Source organism: Pongo abelii, chromosome 6 (assembly GCF_028885655.2).
Source record: "Pongo abelii isolate AG06213 chromosome 6, NHGRI_mPonAbe1-v2.0_pri, whole genome shotgun sequence".
Classification (NCBI taxonomy): domain Eukaryota; kingdom Metazoa; phylum Chordata; class Mammalia; order Primates; family Hominidae; genus Pongo; species Pongo abelii.
In genome coordinates this window covers 41,859,049-41,875,520 of record NC_071991.2, presented here as the reverse complement: position 1 = coordinate 41,875,520, position 16,472 = coordinate 41,859,049, and the positions used below count along the sequence as shown (strand labels likewise).

General features: G+C 39.6%; 1 protein-coding gene and 1 pseudogene across 5 annotated transcripts in view; both read left to right on the top strand.

Annotated features, from left to right (window-relative positions):
- The window catches only part of HECW1 (HECT, C2 and WW domain containing E3 ubiquitin protein ligase 1), a 456,699-nt gene that overhangs the window by 10,976 nt on the left and 429,251 nt on the right, over nt 1-16,472 (top strand). The window lies entirely within an intron of this gene.
- Nucleotides 1,179-7,795, top strand: LOC129060324 (tigger transposable element-derived protein 1-like; annotated as a pseudogene).

Sequence of the window (16,472 nt, the reverse complement as noted above, 5' to 3'; positions counted from 1 at the left end):
ATATTCCATATGGACTTTAATGAACAGCTGTGTCCTTGCCCATCTGCAGTCGTTGCCCATTCTGAGGTTCAGATTTGGCCTGAAAGTCAAGTTTCTGTGGTTTTTGCCAGATCAGGACCCACAGGCAGAGTGAATGATCTGGCTTGGTGCACATAATTAGCAGGTGGATGAGGCCAGGGTGGCAGATGTTTCCAGACCACACTGGACATGAGCCCCACCCAGCCCTCTTGCCTGCCTGATGCTGTGGAATAGTGGTACCATAGCCCTTCCAACGAGGTGGGCTGTGGGCTGGGAGGGGAGGCTGGAAGACCAGGCCCTCCTCTCGAGAAGTCTGTGTCCTGCTCTCAGTTAAACGGCACATATTGCCTTATTCTAGAATGTGTTTTAGTTTCTTGGAGAAAGCGTTTAATGAACCGTTTAAGCTATATAGAGAAAGTTGAGAGATTATGGCAAGAGAGATAAAACAAATCTAAACCCAAGTTTTATCTACAGGTGTGGGAGTGATTGGGGGTGGGTAGGAACTGGAGGAAAGCATCAAGCTCTAAGATAGAAAACCTTCATTCTGTGCTCCTGACTCCATCCTTTTTCAAGTGTTCATTTGTGTCTACTAAACGATGTAATCGACGCACTATTTTTATAGAAACATGAAACTTTGTGGTAGATATTTTTTTCTTCATTGTTAGAACTCCTGCCTTTGAAATTTCATTTTAGAGGCAAAAGAGAGTGAACGGCTTTGCTTTTACATTTAGCATATGTTGGTATAAATTCGCAAATGGCTTTTGAGGGATCCAGATATTTTATTTTTCAAATCTATTTTTTCAAAGTGCTATTAGCAGGTGGAACTCATGACTTCAGGCAATTTTCAGGCAATGAGCTCAGTGAGATTTGAAAATTAGCTAAGCCATTTATAGATTCATAGAATGCTGTCTGGGTAAGGAACCTAAGCCATGGTCCCATTCAACCCACTCATTTTCCACACGGTGAAACACGTTGTGAGCACCCATCTCCCAGGGCCACAGAACTTATATTTGTTAAACCTGAGAGAGGAACCTGTCTCTGAGCTTGGGACCTCATGCTCTGCAGCACCTTTTGCTAGCTCTTTTCAGGGGCTGTCCTCAGGGTGCAGGGTGGTGGCGTCAACGATCGAGGTGCAAAGTCAGTGCTGGGATAGGGGACTGGGAGTAGCCAGGAGCTTACGCTGGTTGCTCCTTATCTTCAGCCAATTATTGACAATATTGCTAGTTCTTCAGATTTTTCTAAGAAAACCAAAAGATTGTGTTTTTAAGATAAATTTTATAATTTTAAGATTTTTTTTCTCATTCAACTTAATGATTTTACAATACTCAGTGGGCCAAACCAAGTATAATTGTAAGTCTCCAATTTGCAACCTCTGCTGTAGGAAAACTGTGCTTTCAAGATGCCTTAGTTTGGGGGGTTATACCAAATACCATAGATTGAGTGGCTTATAAACAACAGAAATTTATTTCTTACAGTTGTGGAGGCTAGAAATCCAACCTAGCTTGGTCGGGTTCTGTAAGAGCCCCCTTCTGGGTTGCAGGCTGCTGACTCCTTGCACCCTCGCTTGGTGGAAAGAGGGCTAGGGAGCGTTCTTGGGCCTCTTTTATAAGGGAACTAATGCCATTCATGAGGGTTCCAGCCTCATGACCTGTTACCTTCAAAGGCTCCTCCTCCAAGTATCATCACACTGGGAGTTAGGATTCCAACATGCGAATTTGAGCGGTGCAAACATTCAGTCCCTAACAGAGGATTTCTATGAATGGGAAAAGGACCATGATCATGGCTTCGAATAACTAAAATCTGAATGTGGCAGAGGGGCTTGGCACCTCCTGACTTGCTCTGAGTCCAGAATGAAAAGTAGCGGATAGAAGATTTTGACTCAATAACAATATATATTTTCTATTACTCAGACTTATTCAAGAAGAGTGAGGCATTGGCCAGGCGCAGTGGCTCACGCCTATAATCTCAGCACTTTGGGAGGTCAAGGTGGGTGGATCACAAGGTCAGGAGTTCGAGACCAGCCTGGCCAATATGGTGAAACTTCATCTCTACTAAAAATACAAAAAAAATTAGTCAGGCATGGTGGCACATGCCTGTAATCCCAGCTACTTGGGAGGCTAAGGCAGGAGAATTGCTTGAATCTGGGAGGCAGAGGTTGCAGTGAGCCGAGATCATGCCACTGCACTCCAGCCTGGATGGCAGAGCGAGATTCCGTCTCAAAAAAAAAAAAAAAAAAAAAAGAGTGAGGCATTAATACGAAAGTTGCCACTGAGTGGAGCTAAGCGGCCTTTGTAAGGGATGCTGGAAAGGTCTCTGCTGGATGGAGGCTGGTCCCGTCCCATCCTGGAGAGGTGAACCCATAACTTCCTCAGTCTAAGCTCAAGGAGACCTTGCTTTCTAACCTGGCTTTGCAGTCATCCTGAAAACCTCCAACCACGTTAACATGCCATGGGAAATGGTCCAAAAGCTTTGGGGGACAAAATCCATGTAAATGCAAGGCATGCGTATATATGAGTTTGTTCTCACTTTTTTTTTTTTTGGTTTTTAGTCACCACTGTACCGACGAGGATCGCTTTCCTATTTAAATGAAACCCTACCAGCTTGAGTTTCCTTGGATTCTTAGGGATTGCTCCTTCCCTTCTTTTATAATTGTTCTATTTTCTCTTGTCCAAAAAAGCATTGTGCAAACCTTCTTTGTCATCTATATCTCTTCCCCACCACTAGAAAAATTCTTCTCTTTACTTGATTTTTGCTACAACACCTTAAAAATGTTATTTTTAAAATATAACATGTATATATCATTGTCTAAAGCAAGGATCTGCAAACTGAATTGGCTGGCCTCTTGTTTTCATAGATAAGGTTTTATTAGAACACAGCCATGCCAGTCATTTACATCGTGCTTAAAGCTACTGCCACACTATAATGGCAGAGCTGACTAGTTTAGACAGAGACCATAAGACCCACAAAACCTTAAATGTTTACTAACTAGCCCTTTAAGAAAAAATTGACCTAACCGCTGATTTATATGAAAACAAGTATACAGGTGTACTTGTTTTATTGCATTTCACTTTATTGCACTTCCACAGATACTGCATTTTTCTTACAAATTGAAGATTTGTGGCAACCCTGAGTCCAGCAAGTCTATCGGTGCCGTTTTTTCCAACAGCATGTGCTCGCTTAGTTTCCGTGTGTCGCATTTTGGTAATTCTTATAATATTTTAAGCTTATTTATTATGATATCTGTTATGGTGATTTCTGATCAGTGATCTTTGATGTTACTAATGTAATTGCTTTGGGGCCCCATGAACTACACACATATAACATGGCGAACTCAATCAATAAATGTGGTGTGTGTTCTGACTCTTCCACCCATTGGCCATGCCCTCATCCTTCTTCCTTGCCTCGGGCCACCCTATTCCTTGAGACACAACAATATGGAAATTAGGCCAATAAATAACTTTACAACAGCCTTTAAGTGTTCAAGTGGAAGGGAGAGTCTCATGTCTCTCATTTGATATCAAAAGCTAGAAATGGTCAAGCTTAGTGAGGAAGGCATGTCAAAAGCCAAGACAAGTCAAAAGCTAAGCCTCTTGCACCAAACAGTTAGCCAAGTTGTGAATGCAAAGGAAAAGTTCTTGGAGGAAATTAAAAGTGCTACTGCAATGAACTCCTGAATGATAAGAAAACAAACAGCTGGCCAGGCAAGGTAGCTCATGCCTGTAATCCCAGCACTTTGGGAGGCCGAGGCGGACAGATCACCTGAAGTCAGGGGTTTGAGGCCAGCCTGACCAACAAGGAGAAACCCCATCTCTATTAAAAATACAAAATTAGCCGGGTGTGGTGGCATATGCCTGTAATCCCAGCTACTTGGGAGGCTGAAACAGGAGAATAGCTTGAACCCGGGAGGCGGAGGTTGCGGTAAGCCGAGGTTGCACCACTGCACTCCAGCCTGGGCAACAAGAGCGAAACTCCATCTCAAAAAAAAAAAAAAAAAAAAAAAAGGTGGGGTAAAACAAACAGCCTTCTTGCTGATATAAAGAAAGTTTTCGTGGTTTTGGATAGAAGATCGAACCAGCCGCACAGCATTCCTTTAAGCTAAAGCTTAATCCAAAGCAAATCCCTAATTCTCTCCGATTCCATGAAGGCTGAGAGACATGAGCAAGCTGCAGAAGAAAAGTCTGAAGCTAGCAGAGGTTGGTTCATTAGGTTTAAGGAAAGACACTATCTTCAGACATAAAAGTACAAGATGAAGCAACAAGTGCTGATGGAGAAGCTGCAGCAAATTGTCCAGAAGATCCAGGTAAGATCATTGATGAAGGTGGCTACATTAAAAATAGATTTTCCTTTTTTTCTTTTTTTAAAGACAAGGTCTTGCTCTGTCACTCAGGCTGGCATGTAGTAGCGTGATCACAGCTCACTGCAACCTCGGCTTCCTGGGCTCAAGTGATCCTCCTGCTTCAGCTTCCTGAGTAGCAGGAACCACAGGTGCACACCACCACATTGGGCTAATTTTTTGATTTTTATGTAGAGATGAGGTTTCATTATGTTACCCAGGCTGGGCTCGAACTGCTGGGCTCAAGCAATCCTCCCACCTCAGCCCCCCAAATTATTGGGATTACAGGCGTGAGCCACCGCACCTGGCCAAAAATAGATTTTCAATGCAGATAAAACAACCTTCTATTGGAAAAAGTTGCCATGTAGGATTTTCATAGCTAGAGAGAAGTAAGTGCCTGGCTTCAAATCTTCAAAAAATACATTGACTTGCTTGTTAGGGGCTAATGCAGCTGGTGACTAAGTTGAAGCCAATGCTCATTTACCATTTGAAAAATCCTAGGGCCCTTAAGAATTATGCTAAATCTATTTTGCCTGTGCTCTATAAATGGAACAATGAAGCTTGAATGACAGCACATCTGTTTATAGCATGGTTTACTAAATATTTAAACCCACTTAGAAAAAAGATTCCGTTCAAAATATTACTGCTCATTGCCAATGCACTTGGTCACCCAAGAGCACTGATGAAGATATACAAGGAGGTGAATGTTTTCATGCCTGCCAAGATAACACATTCTGCAGCCCATGAATCTAGGGGTAATATTGACTTTCAAGTCTTATTATTTAAGAAATACATTTCTTGATGCTATAGCTGCTGTAGACAGTGATTCTTCTGCTGGATCTGGGCAGTCCATTGAAAACCTTCTGGAAAGGATTCACCATTCTAGATGCCATTAAGAACACTTGAGGTTCATGAGAAGAGGTCAGAATATCAACATTAACAGGACTTTGGAAGACATTGGTTCCAACCCTCATGGATGATTTTGAAGGGTTCAAGACCTCAGTGGAGGAAGTCACTGCAGATGGAATGGAAATAACAACAGAACTAGAATTGGAAATGGAGCGTGATGATGTGACTGAATTGCTGCAATATCATGATAAAACTTTAACAGATGAGGAGTTGCTTCTTATGGATGAGCAAGGAAAGTGATTTCTTGAGATGAAATCTATTCCTGGTGAAGATACTGTGAACATTGTTGAAATGACAACGAAGGATTTAGAATATTACATAAACATAGTTGATAAAGCAGCAGCAGGGTTTAAGAGGATTGACTCCAATTTTGAAAGAAGTTCTATTATGGGTAAAATGCTATCAAAGAGCATCACATGCTACAGAGAAATCTTTTGTGAAAGGAAGATTCAGTCGATGGGGCAGACTTCACTGTTGTCTTATTCTAAGAAATTACTACAGCCGCCCAACCTTCAGCAACCACCACCCTGATCAGTCAGCAGCCATCAACACTGAGGCAAGACCCTCCACCAGCAAAAAGATTGTGACTTGCTGAAGGCCCAGATAGATAATTGTTTGCGTTTCTTAGCATATTTTTGAAATTAAGGTGTGTGCATTATTTTTCTAGACATAATGCTATTGCACTGCTAATAGACTACAGTATAGTGTAAACATAACTTTTATATGCACCAGAAAAGCAAAAAATTTGTATGATCCATTTTGTTGAGATAGTCACTTTATTGCAGTGGTCTGGAACTGAACATGCAATATCTCTGAGGTATGCTTATATTAAATAGGTAATTGAAAAACAAAAACAAAAAGGATAAAGGATAAAATAACCATCTGTAATGCAATGACTAGCTGGACAAACCACTGGTGTCTTAATTTCCTCTAATCATATACAGTTGTCCCTTTGGTATCCATGGGGGATTAGTTCAGGACCTCCTGTGAATACCAAAATCCACAGATGCTCAAGTCTCTGGTATACGATGGTGTAGTATCTGCCCATAAGCTACATACATCCTCCTTATACTTCAAATCATCTCGAGATTACTTATAATGCCTAATACAATGTGCATGCTATGTAAATAGGTGTTATATTGTTTAGGGAGTAATGACAAGAAAAAGTCTGTACATGTTCATATAGATGCAACTTTTTCTCAAATATTTTCAATCTGCAGTTGGTTGAATCTAAAAATGCAGAACTTTTAGATTAGAAAGGCTGATTGTATACATTGCAATATGAAATCACACCATAAATACAATTTTTTTAAGCTTTGACTTATGTAATTCTAGGTGTGATTTTAAGCACTCAGAAACACCTATGTTCATTTAGCAATATATTAGATGCATTTTCTTCTCAGAGATTTTTTGACATTGTATATGTGTATATTACATGTTGAGTATCCCTTACCAAAATGCTTGGGCCTAGAGTGTTTCAAATTTTGAAATAGTTGCATATACACAATGAGGAATCTTGAGGCTGGAACTTAAATCTAAACATGAAATTCATTTATGTTTCATGTACACCTTATACACATATCCTGAAGGTAATTACACAATATTTTTGATAATTTTATACATAATACAGTCTGTGCACATTGAACCGTCAGAAAGCAAGGGTGTCATTATCTCAGGCACCCATGTGGACAATCTGTGGGTGTTTGACATCACCATCATTCCTGACTCAGAATTTGTATGCTACAAAGAAAATGATAAGTAATCATTTTCTTACACTTATTCGCACTTCAGTACTCAACAGTAAAACAATATGGCATATCATTAATATAGTGATAAACAATGTGTTCCAGGTAGCTAAGCAACACAGTAGCATCACCAGAATACCTGTATCAGCTGTTAGACAATGACAACAAACATCAGCAGACTGGATCAATTGTGTGTGGTGCACATGAATTTTGACTGTGACCTGGCACATGAGGTCCATTGTGGAATTTTCCACTTGTGGCATTATGTCAGCATTTAAAACGTTTCAAACGTTGCAGTATTTCAGATTTCAGATTTTTGGATTAGAAATGTTCAACCTGTATTTTATTAATAACTGGTTATATAATAATCTACTTAGTACTTTGTGTATATGTATGTATCTATTATGCATTGATTCTTTAGTGTGGCACTTTACTGTATGTTTTATATATAAAATTTTATTTGGCTGAGCATGGTGGCTCACACCTGTTATCCTAACACTTTGGGAGGCCAAGGAGGGTGAATCACTGGAGGTCAGGAGTTCAAGACCAGCCTGGCCAATATATGGTGAAACCCCATCTCTACAAAAATACAAAAATTAGATGGGCATGGTGGAACATGCCTGTAATCCCAGCTACTTGGGAGTCTGAGGCGGGAGAATCGCTTGAACCCAGGAACAGAGGTTGCGGTGAGCCGAGATCTCGCCACTGCACTCCAGCCTGGGCAACAGAGTGAGACTCTGTCTCAAAAAAAAATTTTATTTTTTATTTAATCCTTCCAAGTTTTTGTGAGAAGTATTATTAACTTCAATTTACAGATGGGAGTACTGAGACCTGAAGTGTTTCTATGGCTTGACCAGCTCACTCTGCTGGGCTTTCCAATGACCAACCCTGCATTTTCAGCCTTTCACTTATTAGTGGGCACTGAAGTTAAATGTACCTTTGTTTTGTTTTTTGAGAGGAGTGGATATTAGAAACATTGAATTGATTAATACAGTGTACACAAATCATTGACTGAATTTTGTTAGTATTTCCATAGAAATGATTCTCAAAAGCAGAACTGATTAATCAAAAGGTACACTGGGGTTTCCTCAAACATACTGAAGAATGTGGCTTTTCAGAAAGTTGTAACAACATATATTGTATTCCAACCCTCTATGAAGGTGCCAGACTCCAGCTTGTCAGGGCTGAGCGCTATGATTTAAACCCTTTTAGTTTTGCTCTTTTGCCAAAGGAAGAGGGATACTGGAGGTGGGCTCTTTGCAGGTAGGTGCAGCCAGGTGACTCCTGAGAGTGGAATCTGGGAAAGATGTTGTTTTCCTGATAAGGAGGTACATTTTCAGTTGGCACAAGTGTTCACCCTTTGTCCTTCTGTCTCCTCCTGCTGTCTTATGACCGAGGATTGAAAGCTGCATGCTGAGGACTCCACATGGAGGGAAAGGTGGCCTGAGGGCCTGGGTTACCAGGGCATCGAGTGGGGAAAATACCCAGTTTACTGAAACCTCTGTTGTTAGGTTCAGATGCAAAGGCAAATGCAATCCTATCCACTCTGTTTTCTCTGACTCTCAGTGAAAGGATCATGTTTGTATCTCATTTTCTGCAAATTCTCTGTACTGGGACTTTGCATCTCCACACAGCCCCTCACAGCGCCCCCTCCCAAGTAAGGTTTTGGTGTTTCTCTTGCCAATTTGAATTAAGTCTATATATTCTAGATATTAAGTATCATTTTTGATGCAGTTTAAGATGTGTCTTTTAATTTTATTTATGATGACCTATTGGTTAAATAGTGATCTTCAGATGTCTCCATCAAAAAGTACAATTTGTCTTCACACTTACTAATAGAGACAAATTCCTGTTCCCCAATAACCTTGCACTTAATTGTCGTATCATTGAATGGATCACCCCTGAATCTACATTGGGGGTTGCAAAATGGTAACTTTACAATCATATGATTCCCTTCACATTCATTAGCGGTCATTCTTCTGTGAACGAGTTTCCCTCTCTCTCCCTCTCTCTTTCTCTCTCTCCCTTCCCCCACCCCTCCCTTTAGGGGAAGAGAGTCACTGGGTTCTTAAGGATTTTTACTTACTCAGTGTGATACAATCATTATTCTTTATGGTGCTCAAATTAACCCAGTTTTGCCCAGTGAGTGCCTTTTATATTATCTCTAACACAATAAATTGAGGGCTTACACTTTTCTTTAATTCTTGACCCTTCTTTCTTCTTTCCTTCCACCCTCCTGGTCTCTTCCCCTTCCTCTGCTCCTTCCTTCCTTCCTCCCTTCTTTTCTTCTTCAGTTGGAGGTGGGAGGTGCTTATAACATTGGCTAAAATTAGAACGATAGTAAATAATAGTGCTGAAAGAAGTCTTCTATTTAGCTCTTGTCTTGAAGCTGGATTTAGTTTTTCATTATTAAATAATAAGGGCTATTTGTTTCAGTTTTTTAATAAGAAAGAAGGATGATTCTATTCTAGTTTTGTCGGTGTTTTAATCATGTCTAAACATTGAATTTGGGGGAATTTACTGAAGTTAACTAGTGTGTTTTTTCCTTTGACCTAATGAAATGATCAATTACATTAATAAGTTTCCTAGAATTAAACTATCTTTACAGCCTTCAAATACACCCAACCTGAGCACTATTATTTTTTCAATTCTGTGATGACTCAATATGTTTAGTTTTATATATATATGATATACTTACATATGAAATATATACACATTTATATAGAAATGAATAAATAAGATTAGTTTACATTTTTATTATACTATGTATTTAACATTTATAAAATGAATTGGTAAACTTTTTAAATTCTCCTGGGAAATGAATATCATGTCGTGATTACTATTCCCTGGAAAATCTCCTTGAGCTTATTCCTTTTTCTGTATCAATCTGATAAATTAATTCATTAATCTCATGGTTATTGGTCTCCTTAGTTTTTATTTCTAGTTGAGATAAATAAATTATCTTTTCCTAGAAAACTATTTTTCTAAATTCAAGTTTTTGACCATTTTTCTTTTATAGAGTTTCCTGTTTATTAGTAGATTTAATTCCTTTTGTTGTTGTTTTTACATTTTATATTTCTCTCTTTCTTTCTCTGTTCCTTCCTTACTCCGTCCCTTACTCTCCCCCTCTCTTCCTCCCTCTGTTTTTCAAATAAGATTAGTTGTAAATGTGTCTATTTTATTGTTTTTTTAACTCAAGAACTAATGCTGATATTCATTTCCTTCATTTTATACTTTCTTATATCTATTGTTTTCAAATATATGTATATTTTTAATAATACAATTTTCATGAGTGTCTTTTGCTTTTCTTTTTATGCTGTTTTGGATGAAAACTTTATTGTTGATTCCCATCTTGGTATGTCAATAATTTTAAGCCATTCTTTTCTGCTAAGTCTAGATTTAGCTTAAGAATTCTTCTCAACAGAGAGCTGTACATTGTCACATGTAGGCTAGGATATATAGCTGTGTCCATCTTTGGAAAATATAATTAGTCACAAGGCCTCTCTAACTTGTTCAAACTTACCTAAATTATGTTTTTTTATAGCCCAAGTGTTTCATTCTTAAATTTTAAGAATAAATTTGTGGCTGGGCATGGTGGCTCAAGCCTGTAATCCCAGCACTTTGGGAGGCCAAGGTGGGCGGGTCACCTGAGGTCAGGAGTTCGAGACCAGCCTGGTCAACATGACAAAACCCTGTCTCTACTAAAAATGCAAAAATTAGCTGGGCGTGGTGGTGCATGCCTGTAATCCCAGCTACTTGGGAGGCTGAAGCAGAAGAATTGCTTGAACCCGGGAGGCGGAGGTTGCAGTGAGCCTTGAACCCGGGAGGCGGAGGTTGCAGTGAGCCAAGATTGCGCCATTGCACTCCAAGTGAGACTCTGTCTCAAAAAAAAAAAAAAAAAAAAAAAGGAATACATGTGTTTTAAAATACGAATGGAATGAGCTTCCCACCTATAGATTTTGGGGAAAGTCTATGTTTAAGTGTTTTTATATTTAAGTTTAAATTTAATTTTTTAAAGACAGGGTCTTGCTCTGTCCCCAGAGCTGGAATTCAGTGGTGAAATCATAGCTCACTGCAGCTTTGAACTCCTGGGCTCAAGCAATTCTCCTGCCTCAGCCTCCTAAGTAGTTGGGACTACAGGCATGCACCACCATGCTGGGCTTCTGCGGGTTTCTAAGTGGCATATTTTCCTCAATCTTTCAATATTTGGGGGATTTTTTTCTTACTTTAATAAATAGTGTTTTGTCTGCAACTATCATTTTTGTGTTGTGACTTTTTCCCCAAGACTCTTGACATAGTATTCTACCTTTGGTGATCATGGTGAAGTCTGAGGGCAGCCTAAATTTAAATTAAATCTTTGTAGATAATCTGGATTGTTTTTCTACTTGGGTACATTTAAGAGTTTTAAAAAATGTATCAGAGCATTTTGCTAAAATGTCTAGGTATATATTTTGCTAAAATGTCTAGGTTTTTGCTCTCATTGACTTTACCTGAAACATGAAGAATTTTGATTTGCATACTCAGTGAAGGAAAATCTTTACTTATTATATTTTTGTGTATTGATTCTTCCCCCTATGGTACTGTATTTATCTTGGGGATGTTGTTATAGGCTGTTATCTATCTACCGATATCTTCCCTCTCTTTTTTCACTTACTAACAAGACCATGACTTAATTTGGGAATGGTCTCTTCTTAACAGCTTTATCTCCCAGTCTACCTTACAGGCAGGGGGTAGTCATATGACATATTTGAATCTAATGAGATAAATTTGGAAGCTGCCAGGTAGAGCTCCTGAGAATGCTCTTTAAGGGGGGATGACTCATCTGACATGCCTCATTCACCTCTTACTCTTCCTCTGTTAGATCTGGAATGTGATTGTAATGGTTGGAGTGCCAGCAGCCACATTGGAAGCTGGGGAGGAGGGCCACACACTAAATTTGATGGAGCTAGGGCTAAAAAAAAATAGTCTGGGGTTCTTAGAACATCATGTAGCTGCCCTACCACCCCAGATCTGTCCATCTCTGGACTTCTTGCCACATAAGAGAAAATAAATATTTCCCTTGACTAAGGAAGTGCTCATGGCTTGTTTGGTCAATGTCTGAACAAAATAACTTCTCTGATAAACCAATAAAGGTAAATTATCCATCTACACCTATCATCTTTTCATGCATAGCTTTTTCCTTTGACCCATTCTTTCATATTCTTGAAGAGCTTTTTATTCCTTTTTGATACCTCTAATTTGAATTTTCACTCCAAAGCAGACTTTATTTCTATTACTTTTAATTTTCATGCTGGAAAGATATAGCTCTAATCCCCTATTTGAGTTATATCTTTTTTCATTTCAACTTGCATTTCATTTCGTTTGATTTCTGAATGTAAGTTTTGTCTAAAATCAAGATTATTAAGTTATTTTTCACATCATTTCTCACCTGATTTCACAAGGCCTTTTATGCTTTTATGACATTTTATTCAGGATGCAAAATAGATACCATTTACACTTTTTTTACTATTTGCTGATAGCTCCTTTTCAAACTGTGATTTTCCCAAAATCCTTAGAATTGCACTCCCCTATCTGTATTAAACTTTTTTTTTTCAGTTTATTCACCTTTGGACAGTAAAACAATCCAGGCTGATGTTTACTAAATTATTAGAGGAACCTAGTCCTGTCTCTATGTGGGTTCTGCCAGAATCGGAGGCACCTGATACTACTATAGACAGGATGAGGGCTCTAGACCCTGCCAAATTTTAATGCTTAGTTGGCACCTATCTATTGAGGCATATCTCCTAGGGCTTATTTTGAATGAGTATCTTCCCAAAGCTGTTATATGTGTTTCTCTCATGACTGGAACAGGGGTTGTTTCCTGGGTAATAACATAAGAGGATGCACTTGCAGAGCTCTTTAGCTCTTCATTCCCAAAGGGGGCCAATTCCAGCCCCAGGGCTGAGAGCACGCTCCTTCCTCAGCTGGGTTGAAATTACAGGGAGGTTCTCTCATCTCCCAGAAGATGTAGAAAGAGACTGCTTAGGAAGGAGAGCTGGCAAAAACGGGTCACTTCTGGAAGCACTGCTTCCACAATGGAGGAATGACAACCCATTTTCTGGTGGTGTATGGCTGTGGCCTCAGCCTCATATCTGAAATAGGGTGGTAGGCTACAGGTGGAAGATTTCCAGCCCGTTTTCTTCTAAATTACCCCCTCAAACAGATCACAGTTTTGCAATCCAACCCATTCACACTGCAGATAAGAGAACTTTTTCCCAGGGAGCTGCAAAACATTGGTCAGCATTAGCAATTCCCAGTGCTGTGCCTTGGGGAGCATTGCAGTCAATGCACGTCCACTCTCACTTGTTCTGGTGGTGGCCGACGCTAGCCCAGGATGTTCCCAACCTAAGACTGATCCCACTGCTTTCAAGGCATTTCAGCTGAGAAACCCTTTATTATCTCAAGTTTAATATGCCCAAAGCCAAGTGTATGACTTTTCCTGGTAATGACATTTTAATTCTTCTTGCCCTTAAAACTTGTAGTTAAGCAACTAGACCCACCGTCCAGGTCAACCTGTTAGACTTAAACAATGAGACACAGATGTATCACCCAAATACCCCTGAGGTTATCCAGAATTCCACTTTCCCTCCTTTCCATTCTCACTGCTGTCACAAGTGTGTGGGGTTCAATCGCTTCATGTCTGAATCACCAAAGGAGCACTCCTGCTCATCTCCTCTGCATCTCCTCTCCCCTCCCTCCCAGCAGGCATGTCAATCCCAGGGTGATGCTTTCAGCAGAGCATCAGTCATGCTACCCTTAGCTGAGGAGCTGCTGTCTCTTCCCTGTGGTCTGAAGCTCAGGTTCCAAGACCATGATTAAATGGTCTAGGCCCTCCAGAGATGTGGCCCACATTCATCATCCATCCATCCAGTATTCCTTCCTGCCTCTCTCTAAAATGGATACTCATCTCATCAGTAGATTCCACACATTCCATTCTATATTTATCCTCAGCTCTTGGAACTTGTAAATGATATCTTTTCTGCCTGGAATGCTTTCTGCCTTCTTTTCTTTCTTTCTTTCTTTCTTTATTTTTTTTATTTGAGACAGGGTCTTGCTCTGTTGTCCAGGCTCGAGTGCAGTGGTATATCACGGCTCACTGCAACCCCCACCTCCTGGGCTCAGGTGATCCTCCCACCTCAGCCTCCCAAGTAGCTAGGACTACAGGCATGTGCCACCACGCTCAGCTAATTTTTGTATTTTTAGTAGAGATAGGGTTTCACCGTGTTGCTCAGGCTGGTCTCGAACTCCTGAGCTCAAGTGATCTGCCTGCTTTGGCCTCCCAAAATGCTGGGATTACAGGCATGAGCCACTGTGCCCAGCCACTTTCTGCTTTCTTTATCACCCGTTTAGATCTTATTCCCTCCCAAAGGTGCAGCTCAAATCCAGATGTCATATTATTCTGACCAACCCTTTTTTTCTTTTTTTTTAAAGAGTCCGGCCATTATATACTGAATAAGAGACATACACATTTGGAAATGATCTCAATGGCTTTGTTTGTAAATTCTTTTGCATCTCTCTCATTTATGTGTGTGATTCCTCAAAAGAATGTTCAATAAATAAATAGATGCTATAAAAGTCAGAATAATAACCCTCGAATTTTTTTCTCTAGCTGTAAAAGTCAGAATAATAACCCTCCAACTTGGAGAGGTAATGAAAGAAGTTGTTTTCTCAGTGATTGAAATTGCTGCTGCCCGGACTGGCATAACCCAGTTGTTCAGGAACTATTGGATGCTGGTGAAGATATCATTTCAACTTTACATTTTCTCGGCTTATGTAGTCAATGGTTTAATCTATGCTGATGATTAGATATCTCTTTATTAAAAACATGAGTTTTTTGTTTTGTTTTTGTGTCTGTTTTTCCTTTTTAGTTCCTAAAGCACAGATTGCTCTAGCACTGCCAGTAAATTAATTAGGAACCACCAGGTGGTTTTCTTCTGGGAGTAGGAGTTGAGGGTCACTTTGGGGGAGTTCATTGTCGTGTCCTTTCTTCCATATTTCTGAAGTGTTGTTATAAAACGCCTTGCTTTTCTGTCTGGATATGTACTTGCCTGCACGGTCTATTTACCACCCCTATGGAATCATCATCTTCTCAAACTATGTCTACAACGTTTGCTTTTACATAAGTTGGACAATTAGGATAGTGTTCTGTGCCTTAGTAAAAACGCTCTCTTTCTTTTAGACCAAGTGACCTAAAACCTCAAGCAATAGTTTTAGGACAGAGTATTCCAAAGCACTTTCCATAAAACTGTTTTAGGATGAAAATAGAGCTTATTCCGGGGTAGGGGTGGGGGGAAGGGTGAGTGAGAGATTTTAAATGTCAGATAAAGTGGCCTGAACAAAGAGAAACAGATTTCTTTGCTTCTTTACTGCAGGACTTCTCAAGGCCTTTGGCAGGCTGCTGTTGCGTGGTAAAGCTCCACCAGGGCCAGGTTTCCATGTGCAGCTGTGCACAGAGACTGGTTTTTTGTTTGTTTGTTTTTGGTTTTTTGTTTTTTTTTTAAAATAACATTTAGTATTTTAGCATTGTTTTAACAAGGCGTTTTCACATCCTTCGTGCCATTTTAATTGGTGTTCTTTTTGTTTCCATCTCCATTTTATTATGATATCTTCTTTATTCTTAATGAGCAGCTCTGATGTGAATGGTGCCTCTAGGAGGGAAATAGTGACCTGACCCTAGGGGGGCTGCCACAGCATCCCCAGAAGCATTTGGCATGAAACTCTTGTTCTTCAAAGAACATCTTTCAGGCCTAGTGTTTAATGGGGAGCACCATGGCAAACCTCAGCCTGGGCTGTTGCAAATCTTGTAATCAGAGTAAAATGGAAGTTTTGCCATATAGCTTGTCTGGCCACTAAAATGCTACCGGCTTGGCTCAGAAATGTTCAAAAGACCCCCTGCATAGAGGATGAGTCAAAGACGCAACATGCAACTATTCCTTTGTGCTGCTGGGAAGACCGTGCTGTGAATCCATTTCCTCCTTAGAGACTCCTGTTTTCCTATTTAATTAATGTCATATTTTCTCTTCTATAACATTTAGTATTTTAGCATTGTTTTAACAAGGTGTTTTCACATCATTCGTGCCATTTTAATTGGTGTTCTTTTTGTTTCCATCTCCATTATAATACCTTCTTTATTCTTAATTTTTCTGCTCTTTAGTTTTCCCTTATTTCTTTTCATTCAAAAATTTAACACAATTTTATATTGTTCTCGGCTTCTAATCTTTTAATTTACTTTCTTAATCCAAGTTTGGTTGCATTCCTCTTAATTGCTTTATTTCATTATTCATTTTGAGGCTTTCATCTTTGGAAAAAAGGGCAAATTTGGTGATCAGATTATATGGTTTTGACTACCTTCCCAACCAGTACCTGTCTGGGTGTCTTAGGTGAGTTGTTTAACCATTCTCAAAGCTTCAGTTTTCTGGTCTGTGAAA